General features: G+C 39.9%; 1 protein-coding gene and 1 long non-coding RNA gene across 10 annotated transcripts in view; one reads left to right on the plus strand and one right to left on the minus strand.

The window, feature by feature from the left end:
- SPATA13 (spermatogenesis associated 13) overlaps window positions 1-15056 on the plus strand; it is a 330065-nt gene that overhangs the window by 41017 nt on the left and 273992 nt on the right. The window lies entirely within an intron of this gene.
- LOC129049634 (uncharacterized) lies at window positions 948-9662 on the minus strand. Its single transcript, XR_008512862.2, has 3 exons — window positions 9461-9662; window positions 3671-3748; window positions 948-1076 (listed from the first exon to the last, which is right to left on the minus strand). It is a non-coding gene; the product is annotated as an uncharacterized LOC129049634 (long non-coding RNA).

Consider the following 15056-nt stretch of genomic DNA (forward strand, 5'->3'; position numbering starts at 1 on the left):
GTTTTACTTAACTGATGCATTTTTTTTAAATTTTTAACTATTCACATTTGTTTGTGAGAAGAATTACATTACAACATTTAGGTTCTAACGTTTTGCATATCATATGAGTGGATTATCAATCACATATTTTTGTGTCTTCAAAAGCATTTGGTGCACACTGGAGAAATAATTATGACAGTATAAACTTAATTTGTCTGTTTTAGGACATTTTAAATATTTAGGATGCAGAAGAATACTGAGGCATATCTGATTGGGTGGATCTCAACAGACATTAGAATTTGGTTGATATTCAGGGAAAGTGAACGTGTCTAAAGAAGGGGCTCCTAAGTTATATGATTCTTATTTATAAAAGAAAAACAGTATATAGTTTTATAACATACTGTATGGTTTGATAGCAGTGGAGCTAGTTAAAATTTCTGCATACTTTTGTAATTATGTTTTGTTTGTGAACTTAAAGATCCATTACCTAGCCAAATATTTATGTGTATTTTAAAGCATTTTTAAGGTCACATGCTAAATAGCTAGAAAACTTTTCTTGAGCAGAATGTTACTAGTGTATTCTCTTTCTTCCTCTTGTGCGTACTTTACAATTAGAATAAATATCATTAATGATAATGCTTCTCTGAGGTCAGATTTTATTTAAAAAATAAAATAGGACTGCTAAAAAATTATGACATTTTGAAATACTCGTTGGAATCCTAGGCAGCTTAGGGCTTCTATAGAGCAATGGGAGTCCAAGGGTAGGGAATCATTTGGTGTTTAGGAAAAGCTTCTGTTATCAATGAGGTCACATTAGCGTTCACAGGTATAGATTTCAACGTGCCAGTGAAGACTAGTAGGGTTAGGAGTCTCATCTCCCTCTCCCTGCAGTCTTTCTGTGGTTTTCAGGCCAGCCACACCTCTTTGCCCCCACGTCAGAATTCAGACATCTACGTTTATTGAAGCTTACCTTTAAGCTCTATCTTTATTGCACTCATTGTGTGAGGTGCAGACTCCAGCTTCTATCTTAGGAAGTCCACCTCAGAGCACCAAGCCTCACCAACAGCCAGACTTAACCAGCTGCATACAGCTTCTCCCTGTTGGCATGAAACACACCAACATTTGGGATGATGGCTTGAGGAATTTGGATTTTGTTTAGATCTGTGTGTTTTAATGTTTTGGTATTTTACTTAGTTCCTACTTTTAAACTGTTCCATTTCAAACTTAAGCATTTCATTTTATAGTTAGAGTGCTTGAACTTTTAACTAATATGCAGTTGACATTGTTCTAAGTTATGAAAAGGGCAAAAATATAGTGCTATGTACATGTGACTTCATGAAAACTTGTTTGTTTTTTAACCTTAATCAAATTTTTCATTAATGCTTAAGTAGAGTATATTAGTATTTTAAAAACAGATTCACAATCCATTTGAGTTGGAAACCATTCTTTGCCCACAAACCCAGTTTCCCTCAGAGGCCGTGAGAGGGAGCTGTTGAACCTTAAATGAATTGTATTTGGCCTTTAACGGTCCATCAGGCTAAACTATTCAGATAATCCATCTATAAAATTTCACTTACATTGTAATAAGCAGTAGTATGATTTTCATTTCTATTAAAGCAGAAGTTATACAGTTAATTAGGAGATTTCAGTTAAATTCAATGAATACCTTTTAGTGCATGTTATTTACAAGGCACTTTATGCCAAAAGTGGGCATAAAAATAAATAATTTGGGCCGGGTGAGGTGGCTCATGCCTATAATTCCAGCACTTTAGAAGGCTGAGGAGGGTGGATCACAAGGTCAGGAGTTCAAGACCAGCCTGGCCGAGATGGTGAAACCTGTTCTCTACTAAAAATACAAAAATTAGCTGGGCGTGGTGGTGGGTGCCTATAATCCCAGCTACTCAGGAGGCTGAGGCAGATAATTGCTTGAACCCAGGAGGCGGTGGTTGCACTGGGCCCAGATCGAGACACTGCACTCTAGCCTGTGTGACAGATTGGGACTCCATCTCAATAAATAAATAAATAAATAAATAATTTGAGTGGCTCATAAACATGTGCATGTCTGTGTGTGCACACCTGCATTATAAAGTAGAACACAATATATAAGAAAGGTATATTGAGTTTCCACAGGAAGGAAGGTATTAGGAGAGGCAGGAGAGAGGAGCTGGCCTCTAAGAAGGGCTGGAGCATTTCTGGGAGTTGACAGAGATTGGGGAGTATTCCAAGTGCGGACCACAGCATAAGGAAAGAAAGTTTGCAGAATCCTGAAGATGCCCGTTTGCTCACAGCATAGCTTGCATAAAGATGATTAAGAGAATATCAGGCATAGGGCAGACAGTGAGTTGCACCTGTAGTCCCAGCTACTTTGGAAGCTGAGTCAGGAGGATCACTTGAGCCCAGGAGTTTGAGGCTGCAGTGAGTTATGATTGTACCACTCTACTCCAGCCTGGGTGACAGAACGAGACCTTGTCTCTTAACAAAAAATATAAAAATTAAAAACCAATATCAGGCAGAAAAGCTAGGTTGGGCTGCGTTGTAATCACACATAAATGCCCAAGGACTGACTTGTCTCTAATTGTTTTGAATGTCAAAATTTGACCAAATGATCTCTTAATCTGTGAATGTATACGCTGCGCATTGGGCATTATTCACCAGATGTTAATTGAAGTCATACTCTGTGAAGGTTGGAAAATCTTTTTTTTTTTTTGAGATGGAGTCTCACTCTGTTGCCCAGGCTGGAGTGCAGTGGCACGATCTTGGCTCACTGCAAGCTCCGCCTCCCGGGTTCACACCATTCTCCTGCCTCAGCCTCCCGAGTAGCTGGGACTACAGGCACCCGCCACCACGCCCGGCTATTTTTTTATATTTTTATTAGAGATGGGGTTTTACTGTATTAGGCAGGATGGTCTCGATCTCCTGACCTCGTGATCTGCCCGTCTCAGCCTCCCAAAGTGCTGGGATTACAGGCGTGAGCCACTGCACCCGGCCGGTTGTTGGAAAATCTTAATGTTTCTTTTCTCTTTTCTTTCTTATTTTTTTTTTTTTTTGAGATGGAGTCTTGCTCTGTCTCTTCAAGGCTGGAGTGCAATCTCATCTCACTGCAGCCTCCACCTCCCAGATTCAAGCAATTCTCCTGTCTCAGCCTCCCAAGTAGCTGGGACTACAGGCACCTGCCACCATGCCTGGCTAATTTTTGTGTAGAGACGGGGTTTCACCATGTTGGCCAGGCTGGTCTCGAACTCCTGGCCTCAGGTGATCCACCCAGCCTTAGCCTCCCAAAGTGCTGGGATTATAGGTGTGAGCCACTGCGTCCGGCGAAAAATCTTAATGTTTCTTAATTGCAGTATTCTGAAACTGATAAAGCACTTGTAAAACTTTCAAAATAATTTAAAGCCATTTTCTTTTTAAGATAGAAATGAGTACTTTTTAGCATACTAGAGGTAACTTTAAAATTTTAAAGTAATGTCATTTAATGAGTACAGAGTTTCAGTTTTGTAAGACAAAAACCTTTTAATCTCTTACAAAATAGTGTGAAAATGCACCTAACACTACTGAGCTGCACACTTGAAAATGGTCGAGATGGTGAATTTTAAGTTATATGTTTTCCACCACAATTTTTGAGAACTAAAATAGGATTTTTTTTGGAGCTAAAACAAGAAGAAACCATCTACAGGAAGTAGAATGAATTTACCTCTTATGTTTTCTGGCAGCATGCGGGAGGATTTGGGGTCACCATTGTGGGCCATGTTGTTTTCACTGATGACTACTTCTGCAGAAACGTAAGTTTTCCTGGAATTAGACTCAAGCAAAATGTACAAGGCAGGCTCTTGTAGAAAAAGAAACATTGAATCATGCGCTGGACAAAAACTTTAGTTACCGTTTTCTAAAAAAACTATATAGAGGTTGTTCAAATACACTTGAATCTTCTTTTTATTATTATTATTATACTTTAAGTTCTAGGGTACATGTGCACAACGTGCAAGCTCGTTACATAGGTATACATGTGCCATGCTGGCCCACTGCATCCATCAACCTGACGTTTACATTAGGTATTTCTCTCAATGCTGTCCCTCCACCCACCCCCCAACCCCCCAACCCCCCAACCCCCAACCCCCACCCCCCACCCCCCACCCCCCACCCCATGACAGGCCCCTGTGTGTTATGTTCCCCACCCTGTGTCTCATTGTTCAGTTCCCACCTATCAGTGAGAACATGCGGTGTTTGGTTTTCTGTCTTTGTGATAGGTTGCTCAGAATCATGGTTTCCAACTTCATCCATGTCCCTGCAAAGGACATGAACTCATCCTTTTTTATGGCTGCATAGTATTCCATGGTGTATATGCAAATACACATGAATCTTCTATGAAAGCTGTAGACATTAAGGCATAGCTCAGTAAATTCATTTCTCTGAAGTGGAGATATAACTGATTTGGATACTTTACTTTTTATCTTCTAATTTCAATAGAAAAGTAGGGAATAATGAGGGTTGTTTCATAGCATGGCAAGCAGAATAATAGTCCCTGGAAGATGTCCATGTCCTATTCCCTGGCATTTGTGAATGTGTTACTTTCAATGGTAAAGAAGAATTAGGTTGCAGATGGACTTAAGGTTGCTAATCAGCTGATCCTAAAATAAGGAGATGATCTTAGATTATCTGGAAAGCCCAATGTAATAACAAGGGTCCTTAAAAGTGGAAGAAGGAGGCTGGACAGGAGGCCAGAGGGATGCAGTGTGAGAACCCGATCTGACATTGCTGGCTTTGAAGGTGGAGGCCATGAGCCAAGGAATGTGGGCGCCTCTCAAAGCTGGGAAATTGATACTCCCTGAGAAGCCTCCAGAAGAGAAGCAGTTCTGCCAGCACCTTGGTTTTAACCCGCGAGACCCCTGTTGAACTTCCACCCTGCAGCAGTGTGAGACGGTGATCTGCAATGTTTCAGGCCACAGCATGGGTGGGGATTTGTTCAGCAGCAGCAGGAAACAAATGCATGTGGACGCTAATATCATAGTCAGTTCACAGCAAAATCCTGGTCACCTGTACTGCAATAGTCCATGATGGTGGTGAATAAGTTGTCAGCTTCGATACACATTTGAGGGGACCAGAATTGCCACTGTGCTGAAGAGGCTCTGAGTCGTGTGCTGCGGAGGTCAGTGTGTCAGAGTTGGGTTTCATTCAGAGCAATCCATTTCCACACAGACATTGGTAGAAGGATGGCTAAGGGAGGTGACCACTCACACTGTGAACTGGCCCAATCCACATCCACAGTTTCCTGACCCATGGTTGTATGCGCCCTAAGATTCTTCAAACTAGAGGACTTTGAATGAAAGATGAAGTATAGAGATTCCCAGACCATGGTAGTTGCTTAACTATTTATTGGATGGATGGATGGATGGATGGATGGATAGATGGAATGAAGGAATGATGAACCAGGCTGCTGACTAAAGAAGAAGAAACACCCCTCATTCTCTTGGGTTGTCTAGTGACAAGACCAGCCACATACAAGAAGAGAGGAGAGTGCTATCTGGAGTGTTGGAAACCCTCTCCCTCTGAGTCCCATGCCACCAGGGCCCTGCTGGTGGCCACACAGCATGGTTCTACAGAGCAGCTGGCACGACACTGCTGATCCCGCTATGATGCATCCAGTGCTTACCAGATGTCACGCAGGAAGTTTTTCTTAAACATTTTGTTAATACTTGATAACATAAAAATGTTATATATTATATATATGTTATATATATAGTAAGACTCCCTCTCTAGAAAAATAAATAAAAATTGAAATTCAGCTACATTTGCCTGCCGGGTGCAGTGGCACGTGCCTGTGGCCCCAGTTACTTGGCAGGCTAAGATGGGAGGGTCGCTTGAGCTCAGAAGTTAGATTCCAGCCCTGGGTAACATAGCAAGAACCCCCATTTCTGTAAAAATTGTTTTTTAATTTTAAAAACATTCAAATTCATATATATAAATATATATAAACACAGATGAGGTATAATAATGTGAATATCCAGATCCCCCATACATCTTAAGAAACAGAATATTATAAAAATCTAAAGTTCCCTGCTTATTAAATCCATGGCTGCATAGTCCTGTCTTCTTTCTAGAGGTAGCCACTGTTGCAAATATTATGTTTAATTCTCTTTCCTTCTTTATTATTTTACCACGTTTATGTCCTTAAGGAATATTTTCCTATTTTTGTTTATTTCCTAAAATTTTTATTAAAATGAATCAAATTTGTATGCATTCTCCTTCTAAATGCTTTTTTAAGTTAAGCATGCTGATACTTAAGTTAGATTTTATTCATTTTCACTGCTCTGAGGTATTTATATACCAAAAATATATATAATAATAATATATGTGTATGTACATTCTTCTATGGATGAACATTAATTTCCAGTTGTAACTATTACAAAAATACTTTTCAATGAACATTCTGTGTGTCTCCCAGTAACCATATGCAAATTTCCTTAGGACATATATTTAGGATTTGCTGGGTCATAGTGTAATTATATGTTCAGCTTTAAAAAATAATCCAAACTCTTTTCCAAACTGGTTGTTCCAATTTATATGTAAAACAGTGGAATATACAACTTCCCTTAGCTCTAAATCCTTACTAAAATCTGGTATTCCTGGTTTTCAAATTTCTGCCAATTTGGTGAATATAAAATGGATTTTATTATGGTTTAAATTTTCCTTTTTGTGACTTCCAAAGAATTTGAGCATCTTTTCATAGAGCTGTTAGCCATTCACATTTTTTTCTATGAAATACCTAATCACATCTTTTACCTTTTCTTTCTTTCTTTCTTTCTTTTTTTTTTTTTTTTTGAGACGGAGTCTCACTCTATTGCCTGGGCTGGAGTGCAATGGCGCGATCTCACTACAACCTCTGCCACCCAGGTTCAAGCAATTATCCTGCATCAGCCTCCTGAGTAGCTGGAATTACAGGCATACAGCACCACGCCTGGCTAATTTTTGTATTTTTAATAGAGATGGGGTTTTACCATGTTGGTCTGGCTGGTCTCGAACTCTGGACCTCGTGATCCACCTGCCTCGGCCTTCCAAACACCTTTTCTTTTTACTGGGTTGCTAGTTCATATATCTTGGCTACTACTTTGTTGGTTACATTGGTTGCAAATATGTTCCCCTCAAAGTATGATTTTTCATGTCGTTTTATGGTATCATGATGAACAGAAGTTCTTAATGTATTCCGTCTTTATCCTTTTATGATTAATGCTTCTTGTGAGTTAAGAAATCCTTTCCTTTTGGGCGCGGTAGCTCACGCTTGTAATCCCAGCACTTTGGGAGGCCGAGGTGGGCAGATCACAAGGTCAGGAGATGGAGACCATCCTGGCTAACACGGTGAAACCCCGTCTCTACTAAAAATACAAAAAATTAGCCGGGTGTGGTGGCGGGCGCCTGTAGTCCTAGCTACTCGGGAGGCTGAGGCAGGAGAATGGTGTGAACCTGGGAGGCGGAGCTTGCAGTGAGCCGAGATCGGGCCACTGCACTCCAGCCTGGGCGACAGAGCGAGACTGTCTCAAAAAAAAAAAAAAAGAAATCCTTTCCTATTTAAAAGCCACATAGCTACCCTCCTCTGTTTTCTGCTGATTTTAGAGTTATGTGTTCTTCGCATGAAGAGCAGATGAATTATTATTTGCTTTGGGGGTGCACTGGGGAGGGAGGTGTGAAGCAAAGTAGAGATCCTCTCGTGTCAGATCTGGTTTCAGTATTAATTATTTACTAGCCTTAGAGATGGGGAGTGTTGGTGGTTCACTTTGGGTAAGATGGAATTATTTGGCCGTTGGTGTTTGGTAGATACTGTTTACAAAACTGTGTGTAGAAATTGGATACAAAACTGCTGTTTATTTATTTGTTTATTTTTTATTTTTCTTTTTGAGACAGTGTCACTCTGTCACCCAGCTGGAGTGCAGTGGCGCGATCTCAGCTCACTGCAAGCTCCGCCTCCCGGGTTCATGCCATTCTTCTGCCTCAACCTCCCGAAAAGCTGGGACTACAGATGCCCACCACCACGCCCAGCTAATTTTTTGTATTTTTAGTGGAGACGGGGTTTCACCGTGTTAGCCAGGATGGTCTCAATCTCCTGACCTTGTGATCCACCCGTCTTGGCCTCCCAAAGTGTTGGGATTACAGGCGTGAGCCACCACGCCTGGCCAACTGCTGTTTATTTTATAGGAAGATTTTAAATGACTGACTCACTATCTTTAGTTGTTGAGGGTACTCTGTTTCTTTATAAGTCAATTTTCTATTATTCTAGAAATGTGTACATTTTGTGTTTTTAAATATATAGTATATATGTAAGAAAGTTGATTATAGTATAGTTCAGTCTTTTCTCTCTTATATCCCTGTCATATTACCTTTTTCTTCCTGATATTTTTTGTTTAGTCTTTTCTTTTTTCTTTTTTTTTTTTTTTGAGACAGAGTCTAGCTCAGTCATCCAGGCTGGAGTGCAGTGGCACAATCTCAGCTCACTGCAACCTCCGCCTCCCAGGTTCATGCAATTCTCCTGCCTCAGCCTCCCAGGTAGCTGGGATTACAGGCGTGCGCCACCACACCCAGCTAATTTTTGTATTTTTAGTAGAGATGGGGTTTCACCATGTTGGTCAGGCTAGTCTCGAACTCCTGACCTCATGATCCGCCCGCCTTGGCCTCCCAAAGTGCTGGGATTACAGGCTTGAGCCACCATGCCTGGCCGCCTTTTCTTTTTTTTTTAAACTTGCCAGAGATTTAGTTGTTTTATTAATATTTCCAAAGAATAAACTTTTTACTTCCTAATTTCTGTGTTGTATACTTGATCTCTAATTTCACTGATTTTAGCTCTTTACTATTTCCTTTCTTCTATATTCTTGGGTTTTTTGAGTTGCTGTTTTTTACCTTTATGTGTTAGTTCTTAGTTCATTAATATTCAGTTCTTCTTTTCTAGTATAAGCAAGTAAGCCTCTTTTCTGGCTGTGTGACCTTGGTCAGGTAACTTAACTTCTCTGTGCCTTAGTTTCATATACTCGAAATTGGGTAACACCAGTATCATAGCATAGTTATGAAGACCGAGGAAATTAGTATATGCACGGAGCTTAGAAGAACACGTGGTGTAGATTAAACCTTTCAGGAGTGCCCTTCCTGCCTGCTTGTTCCTCTTCCATCCCTTTATGCTCTTTACTCTTCCTCCGCTCCAGCATCTCCTTAAAATCATTAGCCGTGTAACACCAGAAAAACTGTGATGAAATTGTTTTTGTTACAATTCTGTTTTAGTAGTTTTTAATTTCTATTATATTTTTCTTTGATTCATAAATTATTTAGATGTTTTTATAATTTTTAATTTCCAAACATATAGCCACAAGCAGACTCTTCTCTAACATGGAGTCAGGACTGTTAAAATTTATGGGCTAATACACTTAATCTTCTTTAAATCCACAAGTTACCCTATTATTATTATCTTCTACTTAGGCTTGTTCAGATACACACACATACTTACCATTTTCTTTGCTCATCATTCCTTTTTGCATTTGAGCTAATTTATTTTCTTCCATAGTACATTCTTCCAAAAGTCTTTTAGAGAGGGTATCTTGTTGGTTTACTGCTCCCAACTTATCTGAATGTATCAGTTCATGTGCAGATGTCTATATTTTGCCATCATTCTTGAAAGAGTTTTGCTGGGTACATAATTCTGGGTTGGTTGTTAGTTTCTCTTAGTACTTTATAGATAATATTCTCCTGACTCCCTTGGTTGCAGTTGTGACATCAGCTGGTGTCTAATTAAATACAAGGTCCTATCTTTTCTCTTTGGTTGCTTTGAAATCTTTTTTGGACTTTGGCATTCTTCAGTTTTTTAGTGATGTGTCTAGGAGAGATCTTGCATTATATTCTTTATGCTTCCTAATTCTGAAAATTGATAACTACTGTCAGTTTTGGAAAATTCTAATTGCCTCTCTTTTATTCACCTTACTATCTTTGTATAGAATTCCAATTGAATGTTTGTTCTTATGCTTCAAGCTTTTCCTCACATCTTTCTGTCACTTTCTTTACTCAACTGTGTGTAATCTGTTATTTAACTGTTGCTTTGAGTTTTTCATTTCAATAATTATATTTCTCTATTTTAAAGATTTGTGTTTTTTATGTTTCTGGTCATTTCTAAAAATCTCCTTGCTCATGGCTTCAATTTCCCCAATTTTTTTAAAACATGAAAACATTTTATAATCTACATCTAATAATTCTACTATCTAAAGTCCTCGTGAGCCTGGGCCAGTATTTGTTTATTTCTGTTCTCTTTTGTTTCCACGTATGTGGTTTTTTTTTGTTGTTGTTGTTGTTATAAGCTTATATTTATTCAAAACCTTTATTTTTAATTATCAAATTTATTTTCAATAGTTTTTGTTAGTGACGGGGTCTCACTGTGTTGCCCAAGCTGAACTTAAACTCCTGGGCTCAAGTGATCCTCTTACCTAGCCTCCCAAGTAGCTGGAACTTACAGGCATGTGCCAACACACCTGGCCTCTGAAAATCTGCTCGTGGGAATGCTTTAAAGTCTGGGGCAAAGATGCATCTTTTACAGAAATAATTTTTGTTTGCTTTTACCAGATGCCTCAGGACAGTACAAATTTGGATCTATTTAATATAAACATTTTAGCTTACATTTTTTAGACAACTAGTGTGAAATCAAGACCCAAATCCATGTTAGGGCTGGCTAATAGCCACAGATTCTCAGGAGTAGGGTTGCCATAAAAAAGACAGAGTGTTCAGTTAAATTTGAATTTCAATTAAACGATAAAAAAAGTGTATGTTATTTACATAAAATTCTAATAAACTGGGGACCCTGTATTTTTAAATATATATTAACATATAGATTGTTTTGTAGAGCATTTTTGAAATCACAGAAAATTTTTTAAATTTAGATTTTGATATTTTAATTTCGGGGTACAAGTGCAGCTTTGTTAAATACACACACTTGTGTCATGGGGGTTTGTTGTACAGATTATTTCACCACCCAGGTATTAAAGCCTGGTACCCATTAGTTAATTTTTTGAGTCCTCTTCCTCCTCCCACCCTCCACCCTCCGATAGGCCCCAGTGTGTGTTGTTCCCCTCTAGGTGTCTGTATGTTCTCATCATTTAGTTCTCACTTATAAGTGAGAACATGTGGTATTTGGTTATCTGTTCCTAAGTTAGTTTGCTAAGGATAATGGCCTCCAGCTCCATCCATGTTCATGCAAAGGACATGATCTAATTCTTTTTTATGGCTTCATAGTATTCCATGGGAATTCATAGCAAAATTGAGTGGAAAGCAGAGTTCTCATATATGCCCTACCTTCTCCTAACAAACACATACACACACACACACACACACACACACACACACACCCTCCCCTATCATCCACATCCCCCACAGGGTGGTGCATTTGTTACAGCTGATGAACCAACACTGACACATCATTGTCACCCAGAGTCCCTAGTTGACATTAGGGTTCACACTTGGTGTTGTACATTCACTGGTGTTAGACATAGGTGTAATGGCATGTGTTCACCATTGTAGTATCAGATGGAAGAGTTTCACTGCTCTATAAACTCCTGTACTTCATATTTTATTTGGAAAAACTGAAAACCCTACCCATAGGAGACTTTCATTAAGAGCCAAGACCAAGACAGGTCACTTTCCTGTCAACAGTTTGGGTAGGGTGCATATGCTCTCCTTGACATTTCTCTGAGGGCACAGCCTTGATGTGTCTTGTCTTTCTGGTGCTCTCTGGTTCTTCTTTTCCCTAATCTCCTGCCCACCCATGTTTCCATTAATATTAAAGCCCCAGCCCCAGAGCCTAGAGCTTTAGATGTCCCCAGCTCCCTAGAACTGGAAGATACCCCAGGCTGGCTGAGTATTCAGCAATCTCTTATTTCCCTGGATTTATCTTATGACTTCATTCCTGATTTCAGGGGAATTCTTTTATCTTGCTACTACAGCCATACATGTTTAAGGGTTTTGTTTCTTTAAAAAAAAATTGACTCTAATATTCTTAGGTGTTCTGTAGTGGGAGGATTTTTAGAATCTGTAGTCTACCATATTGCCATCAATGGAAAAGACCTTTATGTAGGTAATCTCATTTAATCCTCACAGCCCAATGAAATGGATACTATTTTTCTAATTTTACAGAGAACACTGAGATTTTAAAAGGTTAAGTAATTTGCTTAAGTCCACAAAGTAGCCACCAATCTTAGAATAATAATTGAATAACCGTTCAATTCTAGCTCTTCTAGTCTCCAAAGCCTATGTTTTCACCCAGTTTACTGCATTTTCTTCCATTTCTCAATATCTTCTACCATTCAAAGTAGCAAATGGTTTTAAAGCTTATTTTAATTTATTTAGTTGTGGCTGATTTATTCATTGATTGATTGATACCATGCTTAGAACTGCTGCGGAGGGGAGGGCCTTTCATGGATGGCATGGATGCCAGCATTGGGACTGGCCTGTAGGTTAGGCAGGACCTCAGTCTGTGGCAGTTTCTTAGGGCATTTAGCACAGACCAAGGTCTGGTCCTTAGAATAACTGGTTGGGATACTCCCTTCCATTGGTTTCTTTGGAGTTGATCTGACTCTAGCACACCAATTCATGCTAGCACATCGCCAGACTTCCAATGTATTAGTTCACAATGAGAGAGAGTCCTTTTCGGTAACTTATGTCCACTTTCCCAGATCTTTCCAGATATCAAGACAATGGGGAAAACACATCTATGACTAGACATATGCTTGGCAGGAATTACAAAGAGTTAAGTAACTTAAAGAAATTAAGTGGCCTTTGAGCCATGAAAAATCTGGTGAAATGAACATTTTTAATAACCGAGACTTCTACTACAGAATAGGTCAAACAGTGAACATATACTGAGCTTATGTCAGACACTGTAGATGCAAAAATAGCTAAGTCCTCATATGACCTGCCCTTGGGGAATTTATAATCTTGGACCTTCTCTCTCCCTTAAACAATCCTCAGTCAACACTAGAAAATTATCTTTCTTATAGCTACATCCAGCATTCTGCAGTTAATTTCAGAGCAGAGGATATTTACTTTGGACACCCTCTGGATTTCCAAGATATTCTGTGTACCATATTTACAAGCTATCACATTAGGTGAGTTCCTTCTTTGGGTCAGTGTTTTCCTTCATTTTTGGATAATTCTTCACCCACAGTTGTCCTCTGTGTTCTGAGTTCTGACAATGATTCTTTGCTTGGCCAAACTTTACTCAAGCTTCTGAATCTTCTGCTACCCATCTGGGTACCTGGTACCTGGTACCTGGTACCTGGTAAATTCAGTTTTTGCAAGAACCCTGGTAAGTCAGTTTAGTAAGAACACCCCATGCTTGGTGTCTGATTATCCTCCACCATCCCCCAGGTGACATCTGATCACCTGGCTTGTCTTCAGCAAGAATTTTGGTAGGCTGGTTCAGCTACAACCCCACCTCACCCTGACATTTCCTCTTAGTGATTTTCTGTCCACTGACTCCCACCCTGCTCCTTGGCTATAGATTCCCACTTGCCCATGCTGTATTCAACATTGAGCCTGCTCTCTCTCCCCTATGGCAATACCACATTGCAGTGGTCCCTATACCCATTGCAATGGTCATGAATAAATTCTTTCTCACTGTGCTGTAACAAGTATCATAGGAATATTTCTTCTTAAACAATCCACATGGTATTATTCTTAACAACCACTCATATGGCATTAGGAGGAATGGAATGTTGTTGGAATCAGTTCAGCTCTGTCTCTGCCAGAGATTTCATAAGGAGTCATTACAAATATGTTGGGTTTCCTTTATACTTGTTCACAGGGCAGCTGACTGCAAGGAAAGTTTCCTTCCCTATCCTTTCTGCAGTAATGGAGAGTATAGAAGATTTTGGTTGAAAATAAGGCATTGGAGTTTCAGGAACATGGGAAAATCCAGGGCACGAGCAGAATAACTTCAAAATAACTTTATATTTGAGAGTTAAGTTTGCTCTAAAATGTGACTAAACTTTTAAATATGAGTAAACCTAAATATGCTCACTACATTGGGGTGGCCCTACCCTAGTGGCTTGCCAGAGTCCAAGGTCCAGTTTTTATTCTTACAATTCAGTTTAGTTGAGTAAGTAGGTCTGAGACTTAATATTTGTTTTCTATTAATAGGTCACCAACACTGGGAATACTGGGGCATTTGATAAAGTCCTGGCCAGGGAGAATGACTCATTTGTCTCACCCATTTTGGGTAGATTGGAAAGGTTTGTGTAATATAATACTTTTCATGTAGACAATAAACATTCATATATTTTTCTAGATACATAAAGCATTAATTTAATTTTTTAAAAAGATCTGTCTCTCGGAGGCCTGCACTAAGTCCTTTGATGTTAGGTGGCAGGTGAAAGTCCCCAGACCTGCAAGGTTTGAGTATCATTTGGAAGCAAGACCACTTAGCTAACCTCCCACTCTGTGTGAAGCCACCAAATTTGACAGAACTGCTCAGAACATAGAATTTCAAAAATCTAATAAAAATGAAACAAAAGCAGTCAAGTGTAGAAGAAAAAAAGCAATCAAGTCAGGAGGCACGCATGGAGAGGCTCCTCTGTATTTGTTTCTGATAGGGCTAGAGGGGCACATTGCATTTCCCTCTGTTCTTGATGGCCAGATCCTCGTGGCATCAGAGATGAACTCTCCTTTTCCATTAATGAGTATGTGAATGCTGGCTGTGCACAGAGGTCTCTCTGGTACCTTCCCCCACCCAGAATGTTTTGCTAACCTCTTGGTTTCAGCTCGGACTGACCTGGAAGAAGACCCGGGGAGAACCCTGGCACACAGCAACCATTCCAGGCCTCAGCTTCAAGGGGGCTCACGAAAGTTGTGGATCCTTGCCCAGCCTGCAGTGGTGACCTGGTGTGGCACTGAGTGGCTGTGAGTGCTCAGTGTCCCCCATCTCATGCTAAGCACAGTGAAGTAGGGGGAGATTGCGTAGTGTGCTGATGGAGCAATCACCTCCACCTGGCTGCGTGTCCCTCCGTCATGTGACGGGTGAGCCCTGCCATCCAGCCTGTGTGACTTCCTCAGGAAGTCAGTGCCAG

This window comes from Pongo abelii, chromosome 14 (genome assembly GCF_028885655.2).
Source record: "Pongo abelii isolate AG06213 chromosome 14, NHGRI_mPonAbe1-v2.0_pri, whole genome shotgun sequence".
NCBI lineage: Eukaryota > Metazoa > Chordata > Mammalia > Primates > Hominidae > Pongo > Pongo abelii.